Source organism: Bos taurus, chromosome 1, assembly GCF_002263795.3.
Source record: "Bos taurus isolate L1 Dominette 01449 registration number 42190680 breed Hereford chromosome 1, ARS-UCD2.0, whole genome shotgun sequence".
Lineage (NCBI taxonomy): Eukaryota > Metazoa > Chordata > Mammalia > Artiodactyla > Bovidae > Bos > Bos taurus.
This window is the reverse complement of record NC_037328.1, coordinates 80314885-80327000: the sequence shown is the minus strand read 5'-3', so window position 1 is coordinate 80327000 and position 12116 is coordinate 80314885.

Genomic DNA, 12116 nt, shown 5'->3' with positions numbered 1-12116 from the left:
TCTTTTTCTTATGCTGTTGGGAACCAGGGTCATAGGAGTGTATCCCAGGGGAGAGAGGGAGGAAGGCGGCAAGGGAGCTCCGACAAAGGCACCGAGGTGAATCTTCCTGTATTTGAGCAGCCAGCAGGATTGCCTTTGTCAGTTGTGTGCTGTTGGGAGGACGCTGGCCCAGGGCCGGAGCCAGGGGTGGTTAATGATGGTGTCAGGAATAAATCCTCAGAAGATGCTTCCTGCTGGAGGGCTTGTGGCGGTTCCTTTTTTTTTTTTTTTGTCTACACAATGAACAGCTTATTCTGGCCTGGAGATTTGGAAAAGGGGAAATAACAGGTAGGAGAGAGACAGATGAAAGCTGCCTCCCAGGGAAATGTTCCTGGGCTTGGAGAGTCCCACCCTTGTCTCCCAGCCAGTCCAGGGGACTCATAGTGGGAGGGCTGGGAGGCCACTCCATCACCATCTGTAGGGTCATCTTTCCTGGGAAACCCTGATATTGGGAAAAAATCTTAGGCTCTGCAGCCACACAGACTTGGGTTTAACTCCAGATGTGCCACTTTCAGCTGTGTAAACTTGGGAATTTAACTTCTCCGACCCTCAGTTTCTCATCGTTATCTGTGTTCATCATTCCTGCTATATAGCATTGATGTGAGTACTGTGTAGTGCCTAACCTAGGGCAGCATGTGATTAGTGATAAATACATGGTGTGCTCAGCCGCTCAGTCATGACTGACTGTGCAGCCCCATGGACTGTAGACCACCAGGCTCCTCTCCCCATGGAACTTTCCAGGCAAGAATACTGGAGTTGGATGCCATTTCCTACTCCAGAGGATCTTCCTGACCCAGGGATTGAACCCACATCTCTTGCGTCTTCTGCACTGGGAGGCAGGTTTTTTTTTTTTTTTTTTTTACCACCAGTGCCACCTGGAAAGCCATGAATACACAGTAGCTCTTTTTAATATTGTGGCACTTGTTAATAGTTAGTCTCAGTTATTGATCACTTAATAGACAGTTAAATGATCAGGCACTCTGCTAGGCCCTGTGGATATGGGGATACATGAGACCCAGTCTCTCCCTGGAGGAGCCTCCAGGTAGGAGGAAAGAGCACATGGGATCAGGGATTAGATGAATGGGAATTGCATGATTCTATGTATGTATGAGCAGGAGGCAGGATGGGGAAAAGGAAGAAGAGGTGAGACCCCAGCACGAGGAGTTTGCTGGGCAATTAGAATGTTCTCCTCAGAACAGCAGCAGCAGACAGAGGGAGGTTTACAACTGGGATTTGGTGGTTGATCCACCCATAAGTGGGCTTCCCTGGTGGCTCAGACAGTAAAGAATCTGCCTGAAATTCAGGAGACCCAGGGATCGTTGAATTGGGAATATTCAATTGATCGTTGCGTTGGGAATATTCCCTGGAGAAAGGAATGGCAACTCACTCCAGTATTCTTGCCTGGAAAATCCCAAGGACAGAGGAGCCTGGCGGGCTACAGTGCATGGGGTCACAAAGAATCAGACACGACTGAGTGACTAACAATTTCACTTTCACTTTTTCACCAATATGTGGGGGACAGGAGCCCACAGTATGGTCTCCCTTAGCCCACAGTAGGGTCTCCTCACAGGGCTTCTGCCCTCGGTTGGCATTCAAGACCATGCAGTTTGACTCAGGATAGAGTCTGAAGTCTTTTTTTCAGGTGGTGGGGTGAACATGGACAGGGACCCAGCCAGGTTGGACTGGGGCAGTGTTGAGTGACAGTTGTCATCACAGAGATCTCTCCAGGCTCAAAGCTAGGATCCCTGGAGGGAGCAGAGCAGCTTACCAGACGGAAAATTGCAAATGTGGAACCCTCTAAAATATAGGCTCCAGGTGGTGTGGACTGGAGGGGTTTCATGAAATTGTTGTCATCAACAGTGGGACATTGGAGTGTGGGGAGGAGGGGTGGCCTGGAATTTTTGTAGTTGTTGGAAAGCCTAGTGACCCCATGTGCAATGCTCAATGTCACATAGAAAGAACCAGAGGACACCTCCTTGAACTTCAATGGTGTACATTTGTGGTTTTAGTTATTTACAAATGACTTCAAAACCCTATGATGTACACCAGTTGGGTGAATCATTTGGATGAGATAAAAGCTAAATTATACTTGCTATGAGGATGGTTTATATCACTTGGCTGGTGATATAATAAACATAGCAGCTTTCATTTACTGAACTCATACCACCATCCCGACTGGTCTCACTCTAATTCACAACTATGACCCTTAAGTAGACTTCGGTGTTGTCAGGTCATCTCACTCTGTCCAGTGGTTCTCCACTCTGGCTGCCATTAGCACTACCTGGGGAAGGTTATAAAGAGTACTGCTGCCTGACTTCTACCCCAAACTAATAAAATCTAATTTTTTTATGGGGTGGATCTGGGCATGAATATCCCGTTTTAAAGCTCTGCATTTATTCCAGTGGGCACCCTTGGATGCAACCCACTGCCGTTCTCTCCAATCTCCATGACTCTTTCATGCTTTTCTCCCTCTCTTTAAACCTTTAACACCTCCTCTCCATTGCCTATTTTCAGTCGATAACCTTACTTCTCACTTACCTGAGAAAATAATGGCAAAGGAGCACTTTCACACTTTTCCATCACCAGATTGATGCCTGTATATTGTACTTTCTGCCTGTTGCTATGGATGATGAAGTGTTTCTCTTCCTTTTTAAGACCAGCCCCTACACTTGTGTATTGCACCCTCTTCCCTTCCTTAGGTACTGGACAGGACTTCAGCAGTTCTCCCTTCTCTCTCCATTGTTCCTCTATTGATAGACCACCCACACCTGCCCCATCTGTCTGTCTGTGGCTGTTTCTCCCATTGAAAACCACCTCCCCCACCAACCCCACCACCTAAGCACATACATATCTTCTGACCACACCTACTCCTCTAGCTATTGCCTCATTTCTCTGCTCCTTGAAAGTCATCTGTACTCACTCCCTGAAGTTTCTCTTTTCTCATTTTCATTCAGACCCAGTCCAGCCAGTGTTTTGCCTCCATTAGTCCATAAAAACGACACCTGTCAGGTTCTCCAGTAACCTCTGGAGCCGTCAGTTCGGTCAATTCAGTATCGAATCCAATGGTCAAGTCTCAGTCCTTATCTGGATTTGTCAGTAGCATTTTGTATAGTTCACTCTGCCCCCTGGAGTTTCTTATCTTAGTTCTGGAACACCACTCTCAGGTTCTCCTTTTCTGTCACTGGCTTCTCCTTCTCAGTTCCTTGTGTTGGCTTATCTTTGCTTGTTCACTTTGGAGCACTTCAGGGAGCAGCCCTTGAACTTGGCCTCTTCTCTGTCCCCTCAATCCCTGGGAATCTCTTAGCATCCAAATGCAGACCACTCTCGATGTATAGCTTCATCCCAGACTTTCGCCTGAAATTCCACACTCACATTTAACTGTTTACTCAACAAGGCCTTCCTCTGATGTCGGCGATGACAAGTCCATAGCCCAACTGCTGCCATTCTCTTCCCCACTTCAGTAAATGACAGCTCCATCTTTGCAGTTGCTACTGCTTAAAACTTTGGAGTTACCCTTGACTCTGATACTCTCATGCTATACCCAGTCTGTCAGTAAACCATATAACCATACTTGCAAAATACATCAAGAAACTAACTGCTTATTTGAGCCACCAAATTCATGTTGGTTCAAGATAGATCAATCTCTACTTCTAAATTTTAGAATGGTTTCATAACTGGGCTGCAAGAGGCAGTGTCATTTTCCATTTAAAACCAGCAAAGGCTTCCCATTGCACTTTGCAAGCCAAAGTTCCTAGAAGGGCCTCCAGGGTTCTGCACGAGCCAGTGCTCAAGTCCTCCCAGACTTCATTTCCTGCTCTTTTCCACCTCTTCATTCCGCTTCAGTTCGCTGACCTGGCTCTTTAAACATAAAGCACATTTTTACCTCAGAGCCTGTTCCCTCCAGTTGCAACACCATTCCTTCATATAGGGCTTCACTGGTGGCTTAGGCAAAGAATCCATCTGCAATCCAGGAGACCCAGGTTCGATCCCTGGTTTGGGAAGATCCTCTGAAGAAGGGAATGGCAACCCACTCCAGTATTCTTGCCTGGAGAATCCCATGGAGAGAGGAGCCTGGTGGGCTACAGTCATGGGGTTGCAGAGAGTCAGACACGACTAAGTGACTAACACTTTCACTTTTCCCCCCCCATTTATTCCCATTGTTTTCTCCATCTCTTTCTTTAGGTTCTCTTTAAATGTCATCTCACTAGAAAAGTCATTCTGATCACCTTACATAAGATAGTAATCTGGAGGGGAGGAGACATACCTGGTTCTCTTTTTCCCTTTTATCTTGCTTTGTGGTTCTTCTATGGTACAGATGGTCATCTGACTTATTTATTCTGTGTCTCTTCTCACTCAGTTCAGTTCAGTTCAGTCACTCAGTCGTGTCTGACTCTTTGTGACCCCATGAATTACAGCACACCAGGCCTCTCTGTCCATCACCAACTCCCGGAGTTCACTCAAACTCATGTCCATTGAGTCGGTGATGCCATCCAGCCATCTCATCCTCTATTGTCCCCTTCTCCTCCTTCCCCCAATCCCTCCCAGCATCAGAGTCTTTTCCAATGAGTCAACTCTTCACACGAGGTAGCCAAAGGATTGGAGTTTCAGCTTCAGCATCAGTCCCTCCAATGAACACCCAGGACTGATCTCCTTTAGGATGGACTGGTTGGATCTCCTTGCAGTCCAAGGGGCTCTCAAGAGTCTTCTCCAACACCACAGTTCAAAAGCATCAATTTTTTGGTGCTCAGCTTTCTTCACAGTCCAACTTTCACATCCATACATGACCACTGGAAAAACCATAGCCTTGACTAGATGGACCTTTGTTGGCAAAGTGATGTCTCTGCTTTTGAATATGCTATCTAGGTTGGTCATAACTTTCCTTCCAAGGAGTAAGCATCTTTTAATTTCATGGCTGCAGTCACCATCTGCAGTGATTTTGGAGCCCAAAAAAATAAAGTCTGACACTGTTTCCACTGTTTCCCCATCTATTTCCCATGAAGTGATGGGACCAGATGCCATGATCTTAGCTTTCTGAATGTTGAGCTTTAAGCCAACTTTTTCTCTTTTGTTCATGGTTATTCCCCTAGGACCCAGAGCAAATGCCTCAGAAATTATAGACACAATAAATAACTGTTGTCTGAATTTGACTAAATCCACACAACAGCACTTCAAAATTAGTTGGAATAACCCACAACTTATAAATGAGGGAAATTGAAGCTCAGACAGGTTAAGTAACTTTTTCAAAATAACACAGTTTGCTAACATGTTTTGAGTTAAGACTCAACCTTCCAAGTGTTTTTGTCATCAGACTGTGTCCCAGCATCCACATCTCAGCTTGCCTTATTTTTTCCACATCTCACTGCAAGCAGGCAGCCCTGCAGAGTGACAGAATCCCTGTGAAAATGCCCCTAATGTGTCTGGAGGTGTAGGAGGTGTATAGGAAATGCATACACAATCCCTTATTTGCAAATCCCAAATCCCCAAATCTGTGAAAAACCACAGTTGGTGGCAAAACCTGATCCAGAGTAATGAGAGGCTATTTATAAATTCTTATTTATCCTACTTGGTTAAAATATTTATTTGTTTTGTTGCAGAAATATTAATCCATATAATTATGGAGAGTTGCCCTGCCCCTACTGCTGGTGTTGTGTAATACATGGGTTAGGCAACATATTGCTTTTTTGAAATATGAAGAATTCTGAATTCTGATGCTTATTCAGTTCAGTGCAGTTCAGTCGCTCAGTCATGTCCGACTCTTTGCAACCCCATGAATTGCAGCACACCAGGCCTCCCTGTCCATCACCAACTCCCGGAGTTCACTCAAACTCACGTCCATCAAGTCAGTGATACCATCCAGCCATCTCATCCTCTGTCGTCCCCTTCTCCTCCTGCCCCCAATCCCTCCCAGCATCAGAGTCTTTTCCAATGAGTCAACTCTTCACACGAGGTGGCCAAAGTACTGGAGTTTCAGCTTTCGCATCATTCCTTCCAAAGAAATCCCAGGGCTGATCTCCTTCAGAATGGACTGGTTGGATCTCCATGCAGTCCAAGGGACTCTCAAGAGTCTTCTCCAACATCACAGTTCAAAAGCATCAATTCTTCAGCACTCAGCCTTCTTCACAGTCCAACTTTCACATCCATACGTGATCACAGGAAAAACCATAGCCTTGAGTAGACAAACCTTTGTTGGCAAAGTAATGTCTCTGCTTTTGAACATGCTATCTAGGTTGGTCATAACTTTCCTTCCAAGGAGTAAGCGTCTTTTACTTTCATGGCTGCAGTCACCATCTGCAATGATTTTGGAGCCCAGAAAAATAAAATCTGACACTGTTTCCACTGTTTCCCCATCTATTTGCCATGAAGAGATGGGACCGGATGCCATGATCTTAGTTTTCTGAATGTTGAGCTTTAAGCCAACTTTTTCACTCTCCACTTTCACTTTCATCAAGAGGCTTTTGAGTTCCTCTTCACTTTCTGCCATAAGGGTGGTGTCATCTGCATATCTGAGGTTATTGATATTTCTCCCAGCAATCTTGATTCCAGCTTGTGTTTCTTCCAGTCCAGCGTTTCTCATCATGTACTCTGCATATGAGTTAAATAAACAAGGTGACAATATACAGCCTTGACGTACTCCTTCTCCTATTTGGAACCAGTCTGTTGTTCCATGTCCAGTTCTAACTGTTGCTTCCTGACCTGCATACAAATTTCTCAAGAGGCAGGTCAGGTGGTCTGGTATTCCCATCTCTTTCAGAATTTTCTATAGTTTATTGTGATCCACACAGTCAAAGGCTTTGGCATAGTCAATAAGGCAGAAGTAGATGTTTTTCTGGAACTCTCTTGCTTTTTCCATGATCCAGCGGATGTTGGCAATTTGATCTCTGGTTCCTCTGCCTTTTGAAAACCAGCTTGAACATCAGGAAGTTCACGGTTCACATATTGCTGAAGCCTGGCTTGGAGAATTTTGAGCATTACTTTAGTAGCGTGTGAGATGAGTGCAATTGTGTGGTTATTATGCCCCCTGAATTCCTGATATGTGGTTGTGAACCTGTGTTCATGGTTTCCTAAATGTCTGGCATTTGAAATTATGTCTTAAATTTTTTCTTTTTTTCTTAATAACCACAGTTTCTTTTAAAGATTTTACCAAGAACAGACTCAATTTTATGATCTGATTAAGATCAAGCACAGCAGGCCAAGCTGAGCGAGGGCATGCATGAGATGCCATTTTAAAACTGGGTATAAATAAAAGTCTACATACTGAATAGTGAGACCATCTCTTCCCCAGTCTTCTGTTTTTTGTTGTTGTTGTTGTTGTTTGTTTGTTTGTTTCCAGCAGTGCTGGCAATTTCCAGTTTAGTCATGAGATTAGTTTCTCTGATTAAATTTAACAGCTTAATATGAAATATTGATATTTATGTTTCTTTAGATAAGATGGACAGATTTTTTTCAGTCTCCCTTTGGTAAGACCCACCAGTTCAGTAGCCTTGCCCACGTACACAGAGCTTCTTGACAACTTTTTAGTGTTTCACTTTTCTTTCTGTTTTGGCCACATGGCTTGGGGTCTTAGTTCCTGCACTGGGGATCAAAACCCAGTGCTCTTGCCAGTGAAAGTGTGGAATCCTAATCACTGGACTGCCAGGGAGTTCCCAGTGTCTTACTGTTAAATTTAAGCTAAAAGATCACCCAGATATTTGAAAAAGTTTGAAACATGAAAGAAACGAAAAAAGACAAATAAAAACAAGAAGAACATAAAAAGAGACTTATAAGAAACAGAGACAGTGTAGGGAGTAGAAGAAAACTTCACAAAAATAATTACGAGTATCACAGAGGCAGGTGAAGCTATTGAGAGAGTCATTTCCTAGGCAGGTTGATAAGAAGTCTAGGGGTCCCCAAGGAGAGAGGGGTCTGGAATTCTCAAGGAGGAAGAAAGGACAAACTTATTTTTCCCCTCTACATTCCTTAAGATTATATAACAATAATATATCCTGCCTGAGGACAGTCTCTGGATTAAACCTTGTGGCTAATTCTGTTATCTTAAAATGTAAATTATGGGAGTAGGTCTGGTGAGGTCTTTATAACCTTCAGACATTTGGATTCACTGGAGAGTATATAACTCCATTGCTAACACTAGCAAGCAGGTACTCTTTCTGCCCCCTTCTGATGCCTATGTCAGAAGCTTTCTCTATCTCCTTTATACTTTAATAAAACTTTATTATGCAAAAGCTCTGAGTGATCAAGCCTCGTCTCTGGCCCCGGATTGAATTCTTCTCCTCCAGAGGCCAAGAATCCCGGCGTCTTTGCGTGGTTCAGCAACAACCTTTCATCTTGGGGGCTCACCCGGGATTCTTGAAGACAAGGTAAGGATGCTTGGAGCTCTAGTTCTTTGTTCTCCTAGTGAACACGTTTTCTTCTGTACTTTACTAACTCTACGGTGTACTTGCGTGAATTAATGAAATGCCCTGCGTGAAGCAAGTGAGGAGCCCTGCTCTGAGGTTCCAGTTCTGCAGTGACCTCATACAGCTTATGGCAGAAACCTGCCGGGGGTTTATACCGACCTGCCAATGCCAAGAGGCACCCAATATCCCAAGCATTTGGCCCCAGCAGAAATGGGCAAAGTGTGTGGACCGAACTCTCCTTTCTTGGTCAAACTTTTTGGTCTCTTTGACCATTTCATAACTCCTTGGAAATTAGAAGTATTAACCTAATCTATCGGAGAAGGCAATGGCACCCCACTCCAGTACTCTTGCCTGGAAAATCCCATGGACGGAGGAGACTGGTAGACTGCAGTCCATGGGGTCGCTAGGAGTCGGACATGACTGTATAACTTTCAAGTAGACAACCTAAGCGACTTCACTTTCACTTTTCACTTTCATGCGTTGGAGAAGGAAATGGCAAGCCACTCCAGTGTTCTTGCCTGGAGAATCCCAGGGACGGGGGAGTCTGGTGGGCTGCCGTCTCTAGGGTCACACACAGTCGGACATGACTGAAGTGACTTAGCAACCTAATCTATCAGATCATAGACTTTCAAGGGACTTGTGATCTATGCTGTTACTGTGTCCTGTGACTTAGGTCCCAGACTTGGATTGGTAGTCAGAAAGCACCTAGCTTCGCTAGGAATCAAAAGTTCGGAAGTTAGATGGAGCTTTAGCTACAAGAGTATCTCTGAGGATAAAAGGTTACTCACATTGGAACTACAATGGGTTTTTTTTTTTTTCACCCTTTGGTAACGCTGGCTCTTAGTGGACCAGCTGCTGCTAAGTCACTTCAGTCATGTCCAACTCTGTGTGACCCCATAGATGGCAGCCCACCAGGCTCCCCCATCCCTGGGATTCTCCAGGCAAGAATGCTGGAGTGGGTTGCCATTTCCTTCTCCAATGCATGAAAGTGAAAAGTGAAAGTGAAGTCGCTCAGTCGTGTCCAACCCTCAGTGACCCCATGGACTGCAGCCTTCCATGCTCCTCCATCCATGGGATTCTCCAGGCAAGAGTACTGGAGTGGGGTGCCATTGCCTTCTCCAAGGAGGCCCTTATACTGGTGTGGTGATGCTTTGAAAAAAAATCTCAGTTTTATGTTTGTATCGGTCTTATTGTGGTCAGGAATATACTCTGGGTCGTGCGCAGGCACTCAGGTGACGAATGTTTCCCCCAGCGGCTTAGCCTAGAAGGCATTCCAGAAGGTTACTCTGCACCCCGGGTGGCATCAGAGGCAAGCAAGGTTTTAATGGTGAGGAGCTGGATGTCAGTCAGGGATGCCATCAGGTCTACCCCTGGTGCATCTCCACCCCATGTCCATGGTAGAACTGGGAGGGACGAGTAGGTCGCCTGCGCCGGTAAGCGACCGACTAAGTCCGACCAGGGGAGGAAAGGTTTGGTGTAAAGTCTGTCTACACCCCTATCTAGAGCAAGGAGGGATGCCTCTGGTAGAAAGATGGCGCTGGTCGCTTTTTTTTCTCTCTTACAGATGGGAGCTAACAATTCCAGCCTCACTCCTTTGAACTGTATCCTGAAAAACTGGGATAGATTTGATCCCCAGGGTTTAAAGAAGACACACGTGGTCTTCCTATGTGATACTGCATGGCCATGGTATCCATTGAAGGATGGCTAATGGTGGCCGGTTGGAGGGTCTCTTAAGTATAATACTGTTTTACAATTAGACCGGTTCTGTAGAAAACAAGGGAAATGGGTAGAAGTAGCATATGTGTTGCCCTTTGTCTCTCTGCCAAATAGCCAGACTTATATCCTACAGGTATAGATTTGGGTGTGACTCCTTCAGCTCCCTCCTGTCCAGCTTTGCTAGATGAGATGGAGGACAGGAGACAAAGAGATAAAGAAAAGCAGGTTTCTCCAATCTATCCCTGGGATCATATGCGCAGAGCAGCCAGAGAGACTGAGGAACAGCCAGACAAGCTGTTGCCTCTTCCTGAAGCCCCCACCAGGAGAAATAATCAGTCTATGAGAGTTAATAAGCCTTTTTCTTATCAAGAAATACAAAATATCAAGGAGGATCTGGGAGACTGTTTAGAGGACCCAGAAAAATACATTAGAGCTTTTAAAGGTGTTACTCTGCTTTATGACCTTACTTGGAAGGATGTGATGTATATCTTGGGACAAACGCTGACTCCTGACTCAAAAACTTGAGTTTTGGGAAAAGCAGTTGCTTATGGAGATGAATGGTTTGGTAATGAATCAGTAGGGAAGAGGGAGGATGAGATAATCACCCTTCCCACTGGGAATCAGGTGGTCCCAATTACAGAACCAGACTGGGACTACAACACAGCTAAAGGAAGATGGGATCAGAGTCATTTTGTCAGATGTATTCTTTTTTTTTTTTTTCCCCATCCTGAACCCCCCTCCTTCTTCCCTCCCCATACCATCCCTCTGGGTCATCCCAGTGCACCAGCCCTGAGCATCCTGTATCATGCATCGAACCTGGACTGGCGATTCATTTCACATATAATAATATACATGTTTCAATGCCATTCTCCCAAATCATCCAACCCTCGCCCTCTCCCACAGAGTCCAAAAGGCTGTTCTATACATCTGTGTCTCTTTTGCTGTCTCGCGTACAGGGTTATCGTTACCATCTATCTAAATTCCATATATATGTGTTAGTATACTGTATTGGTGTTTTTCTTTCTGGCTTACTTCACTCTGTATAATAGGCTCCAGTTTCATCCACCTCATTAGAACTGATTCAAATGTATTCTTTTTAATGACTGAGTAATACTCCATTGTGTATATGTACCACAGCTTTCTTATCCATTCATCTGCTGATGGACATCTAGGTTGCTTTCATGTCAGATGTATTCTTGAAGGACTCAGGCAGGTGCGTTCTAAGCCTCTAAAATATAGCAAATTGTCAAACATAGAATAGGAGGAGAAGGAAGCTCCTGGTAAATTCCTACATAGACTGAGAGAAGCCCTTTGCAGATTTACTGAGATTGATCCCGAAAGTGAAGAGGGAAAAGTGATCTTAAAGGATAGATTTCTCACTCAGTGGGCTCCAGATATCTGCCATAAGCTATTACAACAGGTGTATGGAACAAGTCAGTCTTTAGATACTCTGTTACAACTGGCTCACACAGTCTATTACGGTAGGGAATATAAGGAAAAGAAAGAAAGGCAGAAAAAGACAAAGGAACAGGAGGAAGCCCTCGCAATGGCTATGAGAACCGTTCTTAAACAGCCTGAGAAAAATGCCCACAGGGACCCAGGTGAAAAGGGATGGGCTTGCTATTACTGTGGAAAGGAGGGGCATCTCAAGCGGAATTTCCCTCAGTCATCTAAGCCACCCCCGGCTCCATGTCCAGTGTGCAAAGGACCACACTGGAAGAGAGACTGCCCCCAGAGGTGTAGGTATCAGGGGTCAGACTCTCAAGACCATCAGGACTGAAGGTGCCTGGGGGTCCCCACACAAGCTCCTGTCCTAATTTCACCTGAGGAACCCCAGGTATCAATAACTGTGGGGGGCCAATCCATTGATTTCCTTTTAGATATTGGGGCAACTTACTCCGTGCTTACTGAAGCCCCTGGCCCACTTTCTTCCCAATCCACTTCTGTAATGGGACTGTCTGGACGAGC